The sequence below is a fragment of the Ischnura elegans genome, chromosome 3, assembly GCF_921293095.1.
Source record: "Ischnura elegans chromosome 3, ioIscEleg1.1, whole genome shotgun sequence".
In the NCBI taxonomy this organism is placed as follows: Eukaryota; Metazoa; Arthropoda; class Insecta; order Odonata; family Coenagrionidae; genus Ischnura; species Ischnura elegans.
In genome coordinates this window covers 59,928,509-59,940,628 of record NC_060248.1, presented here as the reverse complement: position 1 = coordinate 59,940,628, position 12,120 = coordinate 59,928,509, and positions in this window count along the sequence as shown.

Sequence of the window (12,120 nt, the reverse complement as noted above, 5' to 3'; positions counted from 1 at the left end):
TTCTACACTGAGAGCAGATTCATGTGAAGTGGTTTTAGATAAGATAAGCCTCAAATCGTATGATATCTTGCACTGATATTATCTAAAAGTTGATAAGGTGGCTCGATTAAATAATTCAGCACTTTTATTTTAGAAACAAAATTTTATTCTTAACGCGATACAATGAGATAATCATTAATTTATCATGGTATTCCCAATATCCAACAATTAATATAGTCTGATTATGGTGATAATTCAATTACTCTTCTTTTGGTAGGTAGAGTTGGTAGTGTCTATAGCTGTATAAAATTAATAAATTAATGTTTTTTAGGTATTTATGGTTTACAAGGTAAAAACTATGGTGACAATTATATGATATCTTAATGTGCAGGACTCAACATATGAAATTGTTGTCTGTGATGACAGCATAAATACCTAATCGGAAGTGAAAAGGGGAGACCGGGGTAATACCGTACGGCGGGGCAATACCGTGCACCATAATTGTGTACGCTATTACCCCACTCACCCCTATGCAACTCATCAGAAGTTATGCGGAGGAAGTAACGGTGCAAAGGCATTTAAATTACTATTTTTGATAATATTCAGAGGACTGTGATTACTCTAATCGATTGTCAATTTTCGGAAGGAGCCGTCAACTCCAAAAAGGTCATCGTAGGAAAGTGTTTTCTCTTGACGCTTTGATTCATCTGCATTCACGTTTTACTGCTCAAGGAACCATTCTCTGTAGCTCTCCAGCTTCTTCCGCCATTGCTCTGAAATAGGAATAGATTTGTGATAACTTGAAATGGCCGCGAAACCTCGCTAATTGACAATGCGGAATACGCAACTGCTCCCGAAAGCTTACGATCCTAATTATTCTCGCTGAGAGAGCTTCCAAAATAATTTCTAAGGTAGGCTATATGGAAAAATCAAAATGTCGTGAATTCCGAAATCTAAATAAATAACAGAAACCGAAATAAAAGTAACATAAAATATAAATAGAAATCACAGTTGAAAATTTTTTTTGAAGCAGTGTTATAAGAACTTAAATTGTGCTTTGCTTGTGTCTCTCGGCGAGAATCATTGGGATCGTAAGCTTTCGGGAGCAGTTGCGTGTTCCGCGTTGTCAATTAGCGAGCTTTCGCGACCATTGCAGTTTCATAATCATCAAGCAATTAAGGTACCAGATGTCTGTCATCGCCTGATGATGCGTCCAGCAATGTCCGAGAAAGCTCGCTTGACGAAGCGGAATACGCAGCTTCTCCTGAAAGCCTCCGATACTATAGATTTTGGATGTCATTAATTTCAAATAAACGCTTAACTTATTTTATTTCAAAATTCCATCAACTTAAAGTTTTTCACATTTTTAAAAATATTTAGCCTTCGTTACATCACGCACCCCCATTGGAATATTCGATTTAAAAATATTCAATTGAACCGTTCAATTTAAAAATGGCACGTTTCAGTTGAATATTTTCTAATTTGAAAGTGACAAATTTCAATTGAGCAGTTTAATTGAATTTTTTTCAATTGTAAATTTTTACTTATAAACAAATCATCCAATATGGTAAATTTATAAGGTAGTATAAATGGAAATATCAAAATTTCATGAATTCCGAAATCTAATTAAATAACGGAAACCGAAATAAACGTTACATAAAATATAAACAGAAATTACAGTTGTAATTGTTTTGAAGCAGTGTCATAAGAACTTTAATTGTGCTTTTCCAAATCATCCATCACTTCTAACAATCTTGAATAGTTATCGAAAAGCAATACAGTTTTGCCATTATTATCAGAACAACAACTATACCTTAGCCACATCTTTTATCAGTTCTAACAATCTTGAATAGTCATCTTAAAGCGAAATCTCTGCTATGGTTAACAGAACCACAACTTTCACCGCAGTGGCGTAGCCAGGAATTTCGTTCCGGGGGGGGGGGGGGGGTTCCAAAACCAGGGGGGAAAATTTATGAAAAACAGTGTTCTAAGTAGAGGGTTTTAAAAACTAATTTTAAAACTTTTCATAATCGAAAAAACTTCATTTATTAAATAAATATTTTGCAACCGCATGATTTTTAAATATTTTTTAAATCAAGGAAAATAATTTTGTTTTTATATTTCGGGGGCTCCCCCGGAACCCCCACCGTGGCTGCGCCACTGTTTCACCAGTTCCAACAGTCTTAAAAAGTTATCGAAAAGCAAAATTTCTGTCGAGATTAGCGATAACAACTACAAATATCTCAAATATCTCACTCTTATTTATATGAGAAAGACTTCTTTAAATTGCTAATTAATAGAATTCTGTTTAAGCATTAACCTGGATCCGCCCAATGTAACATAAATGTCACACCCTGTATCGCTCCACTGTAATGGCTCTTGAATCGTTCATGCACGGTATATTGTTGTGTTTTATACCTTATAAGAAAGAGGAAGCTAAGTGCTTCAATTCAAGGCAAGAATTGTCAAGTGAGAGTGAAGACCTATCCTTTGAGTACCCCTGGTACTTATGCGCCTTCCCTAGACACTAAAAATGGACGTTCGCTTTGCGTAATTATTTAATTTTTTCATTAACTATATGCGCTACAGCGACAATTTTTGGTGTGTATCAACATAATGATACAAAATTATTAATAATACATTAACATGTTTGGTATTGCTTTCCATTTCTGTAATATACTCTGATAAATGTTACTGTGACATAAATGTCACATTGGGCGGATCCCTATGCAAATTTTCAAAGTTTCGAATTTTATGCTCTAGTTAGAATTTATTCCATTTTAAACATTTTTTCCTTCGTATTCCCGCCAAAAGATTTATTTTTTATCAATTAGTCGATAAATTAGCATTTATTAACTTTTATTCCGGTAATTACTTTTGAATTAAATTTTTTAATATTAGGGATATCGATAGCTCAGAGATATTACACTGTGTGTAGCCAAATAGCTTCCGGAAAACGAAGACTTTGACGAAGTACAATATACCTTGAGCCACCAGAAGCAGCAAATATCACTGATGAGGACATTGCAGATGACCAGGCTGGTGGACTTGTGGAAAATTTAACGGGAAGACAACTTCGGGCAAGAGTGGAGCTTGTTTTGCAGCTTGATAATGATAATACTAATGAATTTCAAGAGAAGTCCGGAAGTATTTCGGTACCAGTTAGATGTAAGGAAAAGGATTCGAAGTCAACGAAGCTTACATCACTTCTCCAATAGAAAAAAGTAAAAAGAGAAGCTGCCAATTTGCGACAAGAAGGTCATTTTGTAAGAAATAGGTTATTCCCCGAAACAGATCTTCCTGAGTAGAGGGAAAAATTAGGTGTAGAAATTTTTTAAATAGTTTTTTCGGATGACATTCTTTTTTCTCACGTCAGAATTAGATAATTATACTACTTCTATTTTTTTCATCTTCTAGCATCAGTAAAGAGGAGATGAAAATTTTCACTGGAATTTTACTGTTATGAGGTTGTAACTGGTTTCCATCCAAGCGATGCTCCTGGGAAGATTCTGGGGGTGCTCACAACTCAATGGTTACCGTAGCCTAGCGAAGGAATTGGTTCTTTGTGATGAGTAGATACCTTCATTGTGCAGACAATACGATGCCCGACATAATAGACAAATTGTGGTAGCTTCACCGTAGATCACTAAATTGAAAGAACGTTTCAGAGGGATTTTTCCTGAGTAAGACTGAGACTGAGAAAACTCTCTTTCGGCAGTGGTATGATTGTGGAGTATTTTGGTATCCATCCTTGCATGTAATTCATTCGGCGGAAGACAATCAGTTTTGGTGGTAATGGTGGAATATTTTCCTTGACTTTTGGATGTAGCTGTTCACAGTCTGAATCTGTTCACAATCTGTTCACGAGCGAAATCTGGTCATTGCATGTCACAATTAGAGATCAGGCGTGTAATAATGCAAACATTACTGGCCATACATCGATGCAAAGGCAAGTATAGCCGCATTAAAAAACTTCATTTTCAACAGAGGCAGACAGTGAAATATGTTACGATGCTAATGATCAATTAGTCTCAAAAGATTGCTTCGCCGTGCTGGAGAACATTGCGCTTCCGTCAAATGCACTGCATGCGGTGCATGTAATATGGCCAAAATTCCTTACCACTTACCGCTCAAAATGGTACGTATACGCCGGCATTGAACTCTAAAGCAATCTTTAGTTTATATGAAACAAATTGATTCAAATTTAATTCAATTTTATACTGTATTACACCCTTATATGTTGTGAGAATATTTTTCAAACACGTATATTTATTCTATGTATTTTCCAAAATTGGGAAATGCATTTTCAACTGTTTTACTTATTAGCCATGTAAAAATATTATTTAAATGTACCTTCAACAAATCCATTGATTGTGTCAATTCAAGGTTCTGTAATTTCATAACACTACTGCCGAAAACTTTACATCAATTTAAAATAATTTTTCTTTATGTGTATTTGACAAGTTTATAAATTTAAATATACCCCAAACTTGTGAAATAGCATTGAAAAAATCCAAAACACTTCTACATCTTAAAAAATCACAATTTACATCGAAAAATTTATGAATCGCGGGCAATGGAACTCTGAAAATTATTGCTAAATTTTTAAACAATTTACTTTAAATTTAAACAAAAGCTTGAAAATAGTGTACGTAATTAATAATATGTTTTTCTAATGTTTTTTATCATTTAAATTAACAGTGCAGCTCAAATGCGAAAAATATTTGCTTTTTCTAGGGAAATATTACCTTGCACCAAAAGACAACAGATCCACCCAATGTGACATTTATGTCACAGCCTGTATCTCGGAAACTACATAACCGATCAATGAAATATTTTCAGAATGTAGTAAAAATGAGATTCTTACCATTTCCCTAGAATATGAATTATTAATCTCAAAAAAAATATTTTGGGCGGATCCAGGTTAAGCCAACATAAAACGTGTGTTTCACAACAGAAACATTTCACACAAACAAACCTGCATGATACACACTACTCCAACAATGCTTGTAATTGCTCAAAAAACTGAATATTAACGATAAATTACTAAATGAACACGCTAAAACACTACAATCACATCAAGGCTTTCACTATATCACTGGAGAGACATGCGAATGACCGAACTCAACGCTGCGGGGATTTAGCACAGGTTAAATTCGAGGGTAAACTTTAAAGTAAGGTCTCCAATTTATTTTGTCATTGAATATGACATTTGTTTACATTGTTGGGAAAGTCTTGGTTTCAGCTATTTTTCAACGCAGTCAATCTGGCGCTCGATGACTTTTCTCATCCGCACAACGAACTTTTGAATACCGTTGTCATACCAGCTTCCGTCCGCGTTGCTAAGGTAGTCGTTTACCTCCTCTTGCGCCTCGTCGTCCGTTGCGAACTTCATCCATCTATTTCTATCCACTGTTATAGCCCAGGAGTCCCTGCTCATTTCCTTCATTCATTTGTAATACCTTTATAATTCACAAACACAGTTGTATCAAATACTTATGATATTTTGCACATAAAGAGCACTTTGGAACAAAGAATGCTGCCATGGTGCGCGGTCGTATGGTGGAAACAAATTAAGGTTTAAGGGGTCGGTACCAGTGACGTCATGGCAAAATTATCAGTGCCGGAACGCGCTTTCGTTGACTTTTTTTAGAAGTGAAATATTACTCTGTGTGTTTTTTTATTACAAGTTATTATTTACATTTTATCTCATTTTTTTGTTTTTGTTACGAATGTCTATATTAGAAATTTTGAGGCAATAAAATCGATAAAAGTGTTATTTGATCATTATGTCTTTTGTTAACCAGTGCCGGAACGACGTTCCGGCGCGTTCTGACACCATGACACCTCTGGTCGGTACCAGTGGCGCAGCGAGTGGGGGTTTTGGGGGATAAACTCCCCCCCCCCCCAGAGCTCAGAAATTTTTTAAGTTTAATCCATTTGGCGTAATTGGATTAATATTACTTACAGAATAGTGTAAATATTAATAAAATATCCCTCCGAAAGCCGTAAAACTCACCAGTTTGAACCATTTATCTAGAAATTTTTCTGAATGGAGTGCCCGCGAACCTCACGCTTACCCACGGGGTCTGTCTGGGGGTGTGGAATACCCAACCGCGGGTATTCCACACCCCCAGACACCCCAGTATTAGTTGTGCCTAGACCCCCCCTAGCCTTAATTTCTAGCTGCGCCCCTGGTCGGTACACAGTACATAGGACGACGTTGAAGGATTAACATTGACAATGCAGGCTTTAACAACATTAATCATGACACAAGAGGAACAACCTTTTCAATTATGTACCACTAGCATGTAAATCTTGCCATCAGGAGCAAAGTCTTTGCCGTGGGAGGAGAGGGGGCGGAGGGGAAATCCCTAGTAAGTGATGCGGGCCGTACCTCAGCGGCGCCGCGGTGCGGGATGGCGCCCTGGGGGGGGGGGGTGGATTGCAATACGACGGACGACATCTCCTAATCGAGATAAGTAAAAAAAACAGAAAATCGGAGCGAAAGGGCTTTACATTTACGTTTTACGTAGGGATAGCACTCTTTAGGTCCCAAAAAACTCAATTTAGGGTCCTCAGCACTTAGGGCCCTTAAGGCACGGGTTGCCGTTATTTTAAAGCAACAAAATTATAGCACGTGAATATAAACCTCATTTGGATCATTTTGAGACTAGGAAAACATAACTTTTCTCAATTCTGAACAACAAGGTCCGGTCTACTGGCCACCCACCTGACAGAGGAAGTTAGCGTGGCCGGAAAGGAGCTTGTGGCACAACTTACGAACGATTTTAGCATCCATAGATTTTTCTCCGTAAACTTCAACCAATGGGCGATTAATGTCGATAGGAGTCACCTTTTTCCCGGTCAAAAATCTTACGACAGACCGAATTTCACCCTGGACGGAGACGTGAGAGGAAGCTCCATGGAAACGGCTGCTGTGCCAACAATGAGCGGTCGACAATAGGGTAGTATCCTTCATCAAAGAAAACGAAAGGCATTGATTGCGATTCATTACCCACCATTAGGGTATTCATAATATACAAATTATTTGGTTTTGGAAATCCCAATTTAGGCGAATGTTAATGGTCAATTTTAACCTCATTTGAAAAAGGCCTGCCTGGCGGACATACGATGCCACTCCACGTGACGTCACAAGGACCTAGATGCTATACGAGTAGTCAGGAGTTTTACATCGTCTGAGATTTCCAACGCATGCATGTGGCACAGAGCTCAAGGAAACATCTCTTAATAATCACTTAATAAAATTGCCTATGGTCGGAAAGTTTCCTTCGTTTGACAGGGTATTAATAATCCTTATTTAAGTCATGTGCAACGTGCTAGCAGGGTACTCCGCTATCTGCTAGCAGCCTGCATCGTATCAGCGCTAATAGCCTCGCACCAAGGTGGCTTCACACGGCGGCAGCCGGAACTAGAATGACGTCACACGGGCTTTTCCCAGCATTCATACTTAGCCGTCGCGTTTTCGCGCGCTTTAAAATTTTCACTTTTCATTTAATCGCGAAAAATAGATATCGTCATATAAAACTGAAAGCGTGTTATACGTACTCCAGGAGTAATAATCTTTCGATTTAGGCGATAAAATAAAATAGTAAACCACCCAATTTTTTCCAAGGTTGAGAGTGGTAGTGCAAGAAACACGGAACACGGTGGTGTTGGCGGATTGTGCCCAGCCCTTCATGCTGCGACACAACGACTAAGGGGATCTTATTTTTAAGTTTACTCTCGTAATGCTGATATTAATAAATGTTTTCTCCGCAAGCAAAAATTTAACCACAATTCAGTCAATCACGTGCACGTAAACATGAATGACGGGATAATGGAATCGGCGTTGTTGTCGTTTGTGATCTTCCCCAGGCAGGTGCCGGTACTATGCCCACTATTTTTTTTATGAGGGAAGTAAGGATTAAACGTACATACAAGTCGTTTTAGTAGTTTTAAATTGCGTGATCACTTCATTAGCCGTCATTGATGGTTTGCTATAATCGTGATAATGAATTCGAGCGGAGACCTTTCGATTGAATATTGAGATTTCCAATTGGATATATGTGATACCAATTGAATATTAGATAATTCAACTGAATTTTGAAAATTAAGTTGAATCTTTTCTTCGAATTCAATTAAATTTCCTAATATTCAGTTGAATATTCGTATTTTCTATTGAATATTGGAATGGTCAATTGAATATTTGGAAATTCAATAGCTGATTTTTTCCAAAAGGGGCATGCACATCTTTTGGAGAAGTTTTGGAAGAAAACGCTTAAGTTAGCTATTTAATTGATCTAAGTTAATCAAAATACCATGGACTTAGAGACAACGAAAAAAGAACTGGGAAAGAAATGTTGTAATCATATGACTGGCTACTAAGAGGTTAGGTTAGTGGCAAGGGAGTCTACAAAATATTTCTAAAGAAATGATTATGTTGCAAATATATCTTGAGCTCCACATTGCATAAGTTACTGTTTTTTTTGCATGGAAGGCGAGTGCTTTAATACCTTGAGAGAATTGTATTATTTTCGTCCATTAAATAACGCATGGAATTGATTTCTGCCAGTTTTTATAGCATGACTGAGAATGAACTGATTTAAGAGAAAGTACCGTGCAATTTGAATTGTGCTCATATTATTTTTTATGCATCCTCATCAAGTGTACTGATTGCTTTAATTCAGCTGATAGTAATCAATTTGTATATTTTAGATACTGAAGGAGAAGGTCACGGGGCCAGTGGGATAAAATACCCAACTCAACTGCTCATTGATTCTTGGTGTCTATAATCAAGAGCAAGGAATTCTAATAGATTTTTTTCTGAACATTTTCGCAGCTTCTTTTATTTATCTTATCAGTTCCTTTCGGGAAATGCTGCGTCGAAAACATTTTTCGCTCAACATTTCACTCCTGCTCAGGGGCGGTCTGGAGTCATTGGGGGCCCTCGACTGGGGCTAATGGTAGGCCCCCCTTTCCGGGAGATTTGGAGGTCCTCCCCCGGAAAGTTTTAGGAAATTGCATACCCGTAAATGGATTTTGACACTATTCTGGCTCTTAACAAATACATAAAAGTTAATGGAAATAGTGATTTCGTCAGGAAAATATACTGTGATGTGTGAGAATGTCACAGTTTAAAAATTTAATAATGCATTATGGTTCTATTATCTATTTAGTGAATTATTTCCTTGAAGTTGCACTGAAATCTAAAAAAAAAACCTTTAAAATAACCCTTTCGAACAAGCATCACGTTCTCTTTTATCTTTCCACACCTTTGTTTTTTTTATATAACCTGTTTACACTTATAGTCTGTATACCAACGAGTGCTGAGTGGAGGAAGGGATCGTCTCAGCTAGCTGGCGGGCCTGTGCGCCACCCTACGGTATACAGACTATAGCATGTTGTAAAGAAAGCAACTGGTGAAAAAGTATTATTTTGCATTTGCAAAAAAACTTTGGTTCAAGTAATTAGACTTTCTTTAATAGGGTAGTTTCCTTCATCAAAGAAAACGAAAGGCATTGATTGCGATTCATTACCCACCATTAGGGTATTCATAATATACAAATTATTTGGTTTTGGAAATCCCAATTTAGGCGAATGTTAATGGTCAATTTTAACCTCATTTGAAAAAGGCCTGCCTGGCGGACATACGATGCCACTCCACGTGACGTCACAAGGACCTAGATGGTATACGAGTAGTCAGGAGTTTTACATCGTGTGAGATTGCCAATGTATGCATGAGGCACAGAGCTCAGGGAAACATCTCTTAATAATCACCTATTAAAACTGGCTAAGGTCGGAAAGTTTCCTTCGTTTGATAGGGTATTAATAATCCTTATTTAAGCCAAGCGCTACCTACTTGCAGGGTACTCTTCTACCTGCTAGCAGCCTGCATCGTACCGGTGCACATATCCTCGTCCCAAGGTTACCTTTGCGACAGCGGGAACCAGAACGACGTCACACGAAATTTTTACGGCATTCATACTTAGCCGTCGCGTTTTCGCGAGCTTGAAAAATTTCACTTTTCATTTAATCGCAAAAAATAGATATCGTCTTTTAAAAATCTAAAAGCGTGAAATACGTACTCCAGGAGTATCTTTCGATTTAGGCAATAAAAAAATAATAGGAAACCACCCTATTGCACCGTTCATATACGCCTCACGTTAGACGCGAGCCTTGTGGGAGTCCCCTAAGCTCGGGGCCCTTGGCATAGGCCGACCTGGCCAGACCGCCCCTGCTCCTACTGGGAGGGTTTTCAAGAGAAAAAAAATCTTTTGAAAATCGCTCCCAGCAGGTTTAGTGAAACGTTGAGCGAAACATTTTTTCAACTCAGCATTTTCCGAAGGGAACTTACAAGATAATTCTATCAGCTACCTAAAAATTTACTTTGTGTTTAGTGTAGATTATCTTAAATATTCAATATTTTAATCTTTCCCAATTGCCATTGTGCCAAGGTCAAGCCACGCAAGACTAACGATACTCACTCTGTTAATATTTATTTTTTACTAAAGAGAAATTTCTGTTGTCATACATTAAACTTGTGCTTTGACATGAGATGAAACTTTTATTTTTCATTAATAATTTGCATTGGCTTGTAAGAAACCATTTCTGTAATTTTTTTTCCTAATATTTATGTATGTTTAGGGATACCTTTTTATGACATTGGGATAGCTTCGCACAGAATCGAATTGGAGAGGTTGTAATAAAAATGTAACAATATGTTCATGAATTCTTTCAAAAATGCAAAAATATTATGCCATCTCATGTAGTGCCACTATTAATGCAGGTGGAAAAGTCTCTCAACTCCTTAGTGGTTGATATATTTCTCATTTCAATGTATGATATATGAAAAAATCAGCACTGACCATGAGCAACGCCGCGGAAACCTACGCCAGGATATATGAATAAGGGTGGATCGCTTTTCATCTTTTTCCCTTCTTAATATTTTTTATGCTAAGTTAAAACTCTTTTTAAGTTGGCTATGGAAAAGTTCTTTGGAGGTAGTTTTATAGTTCCAAAAAGGGAGAATGGCGCATCTGAAAATCATCTTGTTTAGTAAAATCCTCAAATTGTGGGGAAAGGAGAAAATTTATGAGAAGTATGGATAATAGAGTCTAGGAAAAGCAAAACTATCTGTTTCTATGTTAACCAATTCATTATCTATTCAAAATTGTGAAGTTATTTGAGAAACTGAAATGTGAAAATATTACATATTAAAATGGTCCAATCTCACTCCTTGGTGGACTTAACTCCTGGGTGAACAGTCTCAGCCTAAAAATCGCCCTCCTAGTAGTTAGAAGTGAAAGGGTTAAGATCAGTGACGTCATGGCAAAATTAGCGGTGCCGGAACGCACTTTCCTTAACTTTCTTTGGAAGTGAAATATTCCTCTGTGTGTGTGTTTTTATTGCAAGTTATTATTTACATTTTATTACATTTTTTTGTTTTGGTTACAAATAAGGATGAGTCGGTTCTTGAATTTTTCCGGTTCTCGGTAGAGGTCCGCTTATCCTCCATCGGTTCTCGATACTCGGTTGCAACGATGAACTCGTATTTTCTGAATTAATGGCAAATTTAAATGAACGACCACAAGAAATGAATGAAAATAATTTCACTAAATATGTAAATTAGCAGGAAAGCTAGGTAAAAAAACTTAAGATCGTCTCCATAATTTTATTTGCCAAGCAAAAAAGTTAAAATAACACGTTGTTAAAGAATGCATGGTCGACCAATATGTCAAATCACATCAGGCAACCACTGGTTCTTTCTCCACGTTTTTATTTAAAAAATTTCAACATTTTTACCCCATCTGGGTCTAATCTATTCTTTTATGGCAGAAATATTTCCTGCAGTACTGAACAGGCAATCACTGTAAAGAGTAATGCTCGACGTTGATTTTGAAGAGCCGCGCTTATGTATCAATCGTGAAACTCCGACATCTGACGACATCATCCGTTGATTTGTTGTAATTTGTAAGTCAGTTCAAAATATGTTCTGTATTTGCAATGTAGCTTAAATTTTTGCTTTAATTGAAAATTATTCGCATGCTTCACTGTCACAGTTCTTATCGCCTCAACAATAAACTACTCAACACGCCGGTACAGGGACACCATGGATTGACTGAGCGGCCGTGAGATAAC